Below are 6,000 nucleotides of genomic sequence, written 5' to 3'. Positions count from 1 at the left end.
CACAGTGGCTGTTTTTTCATGCCTTTCATTTTCTCCCCAGCTATAATGTCCTTTTGCAACCCTGCCAGACAATATGAATGTGACAAAATGTAGAGAGAGGGCATAGTGGGGGGCATTATCTCCAGAGCAACAGACCAAAGGGGAAGAGAAAGCATCAAAGGGATGAGAGGATATGCTTCCTAAGCATTTCCCCCCCTGAATAACCTTCATTCTCAGAAAGGTATCAGAGTGCAGGCTGGTTACAATAGCTTGGATGCATTGCAGCTGGCGAGGAGAGATAAAGTGGTCAGGTCACTTGAAAGTGTGCAGGATACAACATCTACAACATCTGTGTTCCGACCCTTGATTACCCTTGTTGAATGATATACTGTCACCGGGGTCTGGTTAGAAGGTTTATTTATTGACAGCAAAAAGACGGTTGCAATCTTAACATGAGCAATAATAGAAATCAAAACAACAAAGTGTTGTAAAGAATTTAACAATGTAAAGTCCAAGCAAGAGCCCTAAACATGGTTAAAAATGATAAAAAGAATAATCAAGTGTGTTGTGTATTGTGAGCTCTGAGCGAGCACCCATTGTGTGAGACGCTCCTTGCAACTGTTTTCAGATTAGCCGCTCTTGCTGAGCCAGCCAATCAGGTAACATCCATTGTACGACGCCCATGCAATTAAGGGTTCTGAGCACCTGTCTTTCCTATTGGTTTGTTTATTGCTGGGTGTGTGTTTTGGGTGGAGTTTCTGTGCATACAGCTGTGGTCTGCCGCGTGTGTTGTAGGCTTGTCCTGAATAAAGAGCTATGCTGAATCACTGCAGTATCTGAACCCACTACAGTTTGAACGGTTTGGTGCAGTGGTTAAGTGCACAGAGTCTAATCTGGGAGAACCCGTTTTGATTTCCCACTCCTCCACATGCACCTGCTAATTTGACTTTGGGTCAGCCACAAATTCTCTCAAGGCTGTTCTGCTCAAGAACAGTTCTGGGAGAGCTCTCTCAGCCCCACCTACTTCACGGGGTGTCTGTTGTGGGGAGGGGAAGGGAAAGGAGATTTGTAAGCCACTCTGAGACTCTGTTGGTTAGTGAAGGGCGGGGTATAAATCCAATCTTATCTCTCTCCTCTCCTGCTTAACAAAGTGCATACTTCCTTCCCATAAAATAAACTGAACCACAATGAGTTTGAACGATTTGCTACCTGGCCCACATTTTCTTGGTCATCAACACATGGAGAGAAATCATTTGAATTACATTGTCAATGATATTGTTTCAGAGGATAGCCATGCTGGTCTGCAGAAAAACAGCTAGATTGGAGTCCAGGAGCATCTTAGACACAAACAAGGTTTTCAGGGTACATATGAACATATGAAGCTGCCTTCTACTGAATCAGACCCTCGGTCCATCAAAGTCAGTATTGTCTTCTCAGACTGGCAGCAGCTCTCCAGGGTCTCAAGCTGAGGATTTTCACGCCTACTTGCCTGGACCCTTTTTTGGAGATGCCAGGGATTGAACCTGGGACCTTCTGCTTACCAAGCAGATGCTCTACCACTGAGCCACCGTCCCTCCCCTGAAAGGGTAGAAGTTTTTGAGATACCCAGGGGTGGAATTCTAGTGGGAGCTCATTTGCATATTAGGCCACACTCCCCTGATGTAGGCAATCCTCCAAGAGCTTACAGGGATCTTCTTACAGGGCCTACTGTAAGCTCTTGGAGGATTGGCTACATCAGCTGGTGTGGCCTAATATACAACAGAGCTCCTGCTAGAATTCCACCCCTGGGTTTCAGGAGTCAAAGCCAACTTCTTTAGATAGATACGTGCAGGAAAAACCAAACTGAGGAAAGTTGCGGGGAGGAGCCAAAGTTTGGTATGAGTTTCACCATGAGGTTTTTTTCAAGTATAAATTTCAATATAAGGAGGAAAGGCAAGGGTTGATATAGAAAGGTTAAGTGGGAGTCCCATTAGAAATCAAAGGAATTAGCAGTTACACATACTGGATGGTGAGGGAGGTCAAAGGTAGGGATGTGCATTCGGTTCGGCTGAACCGTATATACAGCCGAATCAGCACTGATTCGGCTGTATACGGAATCAGCTGTAGCCGATTCCCATTGACGCCTATTATGCGGCAGCCGAATACGGCTCGCCGTATACTGCCAAATAGCTATTTGGAAGTATACGGCTGTCAATGCAAAAGGTGGGAAAGTAGCTTCTGCAGCCTCAGGGGAGCTGCTTGCCTACCTTCCCACCTTTAGTGGCCTCTTCCCGCCTCTCCCATAGCCTCCCTGGGATCAGGGAGGGAGGGGAGGAGGAAGAGGAGCCCCAGGAGCCAATCCAAAGCATGCATTTGCAAAATGCATTGCAAATGCATGCACTGCAGGGCTGTTGTGTAGCTGATGGCCCAGCCATCAGCTACATTGTTGTTATTTTGATCTTTTGCTTACTTTGGTATCCAAGTAAGCACTGTTGTCTGGCCAATCAGACAGCAGTGCTATTTTTTGAAATTGCTCTCTCTGTAGGGCCAGAGAACCTTTTTAAAGAGTCTTCCTGGCTGGACTCCTCCATTGTTGCTGTGTTGGTGTATGTGGGTTGGTGTGAGAGATTGTGCTGCTGCTGGCTGGCCCTTGGCTTCAGCTGCTGCCTGCTGCTCTCACTCAGCCTTACCAGACTTCCCTGGAGTAGAGAAGACAAGGTAAGACAGTTTTGGGGTTCTTGTTTTAGTTTTTGTTGGTCCAGATTTGGGTGGGTAAGTACTGGGTGGGTAGCCTATTTGGGGTTCAGGTTCTGCTAGGGGTGGGGGCCTGGGGTGGGGGGGTTTGCTAATTTGCCCATATCTTAATTTAGTGAGAGGACTTTTAAAAGTGCAGTGTTCTTTTACTTCTCCTGATTTGGGTGGCTTGGATTTCTTGGGGTTAGGATGAAGGGTTTTTTTTTTTGGGGGGGGGGGGTTGGCAAAGTTCCTGTATTGTTCAAAGTTGAGTTTTTTACTGTTTTAAAAGTATTCAGTGTTTGATTTGTTGCTGCTGTGTTGTGCTGCTGCTGTTACTCTTCTCTTCTGGTTCTTGGGGTGGGGGATGCTTTTTGGCCTAATTTCCTAAGTTCCTGTATTTTTAAAAGTTATTTTTTTACTGTTTTAAAAGTACTGTTTGATTTGTTTACTGTTTGATTTGTTTACTGTTTGATTTGTTTACTGTTTGATTTGGTTGGTGTGGGGGTTGGCGAGGGTGTGTGTGGGCTGTGTGGGCTGGGTCACTTTCTTGTTCTTATAGAGTAGATTGTGTGCTCTGTGACAGGGAAGCTGGCACCTGGGTGAGAGACCCAGAACAAGCAGGCTTGTTGTGGTTGGCCAGCTCTCCCCGTGTTGTTTGGGGCAGGGCTGGAGAGCAGGCATCTGTAGATTGTGTGCTCTGTGGCAGGGAAGCTGGCACCTGGGTGAGAGACCCAGAACCAGCAGGCTTGTTGTGGTTGGCCAGCTCTCCCCGTGTTGTTTGGGGCAGGGCTGGAAGCTGACATCTGTAGATTGTGTGCTCTGTGGCAGGGAAGCTGGCACCTGGGTGAGAGACCCAGAACCAGCAGGCTTGTTGTGGTTGGCGAGCTCTCCCCATGTTGTTTGGGGCAGGGCTGGAGAGCTGGCATCTGTAGTTTGCGTGTTCTGTGGCAGGGAAGCTGGCACCTGGGTGAGAGACCCAGAACCAGCAGGCTTGTTGTGGTTGGCCAGCTCTCCCCATGTTGTTTGGGGCAGGGCTGGAGAGCTGGCATCTGTAGATTGTGTGTTCTGTGGCAGGGAAGCTGGCACCTGGGTGAGAGACCCAGAACCAGCAGGCTTGTTGTGATTGGCGAGCTCTCCCCGTGTTGTTTGGGGCAGGGCTGGAGAGCTGGCATCTGGGTTTGCTGCAGCCAGGTCTGCAGAGCAGACCTTGAGCCGATTGTGTTTTCTGTGGCAGTGATGTTGGCAACTGAGTTTATATTGGTTCCAGGCCTGCAGGGTTCATAGAGGGATGTAGTGCATTTGGGTCCTATAGAGATTCTCTGGTGTGAAGTTAGGTTTGGCTTTGGGTGCCCCAGGAATTGGACCCCCTGGTCCAATTTTTTTTGGCCTTGTGGGTTTTGTGTGGGACAGTGCCCTGAAGCTGCACAGCAGTTTGGGGGGGCTCTCCTCAAAACCCCCTGCTCCCCAGAGCCACTTTTCCCACGACAATTACAGTGAGGAAGTGGCTAATTGGGCTTTCCCCATCATTGTTGGCAATGGGCCTTTTGGGGAGCCCAAAGACAAAGACCCCCTGGCCCAATCTTTTTGGGACTTGGGGGTTTTGTAGGGGAGAGTTCCCTGCGGGTTCCCTGCAGTTTTGGGGGCTCTCCCTCAAACCCCCTGTCCCCCAGTAGCCTCTAATTATGCCCTATGTTGCCATTGATTTTAATGGCCCATAGGGTATAATGGTAGAATAGGGGCACCCTCTTTGGGTGCTCCTGGAATGGGATCCCCTGGCCCAATCTTTTTGGAACTTGGGGGGTTTGTAGGGGAGAGTCCCCTGCAGGTCCCCTGCAAATTTGGGGGCTTTCCCTCAAACCACCTCCCCTCCAGGTGGCCTCAAATATACCCTATTTGCCTTTGATTTCAATGGCCCATAGGGTATAATAGGGCCATATATTCGGAAATAGCCGCACATCTACCGTATATTCAACAGTATACGGGGATTCCGAATTTTCTCCCCCCGTATACTTCTGAATCCGTGTAATACCATTTTGTTTTGTTTTGTTTTGCACATCCCTAGTCAAAGGTTCAAACAGATAAGGTAATAGTGTGAGTAAAAATTAATTGATATTGGTACAAGGTTATAGTCTGAGTAAACATGTTAAGAACATCTTGGAGGGGACTGATTATCTGGAACCATTTTCATCCAGATTTGAGACTACTGTAGGGGTCAAAATAGCATGGATCAACCTGATAGGTAATCTTTACCAAAAGAACAAGAGGGCCCTGTTGGACTCCCCAGGACCTCTTGGTAGCTTTTGATACCATTAATTGTGGTATCTGTCAGGATAGGCTGGTTGAGTTGGGATTCATTTTATTTTGGAGGGTTGTATCCCCAAAAAGTCCTGTTCAAGGCTCTAGATCTGGGTAGTGTTCTACTAGCCCAACCAAATGTGTTTCCCTTAATAACCGAAGCATCTCCCTGAAGAGCCAGTTTGGTGTAGTGGTTAAGTGTGCAGACTCTTATCTGGGAGAACCAAGTTTGATTCCCCACTCCTCCACTTGCAGCTGCTGGAATGGCCTTGGGTAAGCCATAGCCCTCTCAAGAGTTGTCCTTTAAAGGGCAGCTTCTGTAAGAGCTCTTAGCCCCACTTACCTCACAGGGTGTCTGTTGTGGGGGGGGGGGAGGTAAAGGAGATTCAGAGTATAGGGCAGGATATAAATCCAATATCATCACCGTTGTCGTCGTCGTCGTCGTCGTCGTCGTCGTCGTCATCATCATCATCATCATCATCTTCTTCTTCTTCTTCTTCTTCTTCTTCTTCTTCTTCTTCTTCTTCTTCTTCTTCTTCTTCTTCTTCTTTTGCATGTCAAGCATACAAGCACACATGCATCCTGGGTAATTATTATTCAAGACCTTTGCCAGGTGCGCACTAGGGCCTTGAATGTGGGCAACACTTCATGTAAGAGTGAGGATCCCCAGAAATAATCAGGTATAGCAGGGGTGGCCAACGGTAGCTCTCCAGATGTATTTTGCCTACAACTCCCATCAGCCCCAGCCATTGGCCATGCTGGCTGGGGCTGATGAGAGTTGTAGGCAAAAAACATCTGGAGAGCTACCGTTGGCCACCCCTGAGGTATAGGATTGAAGTTCAACTTTTTGTTAAGAGAAACTGATAGTTTAGGGAATAAACTAGAGAAACGTACAAGGAGTATGCATGCATGGGATAGAGAAGGTAGAGAAAGCAGTACTTTTCTCCCTTTCTCACAGTACCAGAACTCATGGACATTCAATGAAATCAATTAGCAGTAGATTTAGAACAG

This window comes from Heteronotia binoei, chromosome 3 (assembly GCF_032191835.1).
Source record: "Heteronotia binoei isolate CCM8104 ecotype False Entrance Well chromosome 3, APGP_CSIRO_Hbin_v1, whole genome shotgun sequence".
Lineage (NCBI taxonomy): Eukaryota > Metazoa > Chordata > Lepidosauria > Squamata > Gekkonidae > Heteronotia > Heteronotia binoei.
The sequence above is the reverse complement of the archived record's forward strand: the minus strand, read 5'-3'. Positions refer to the sequence as shown.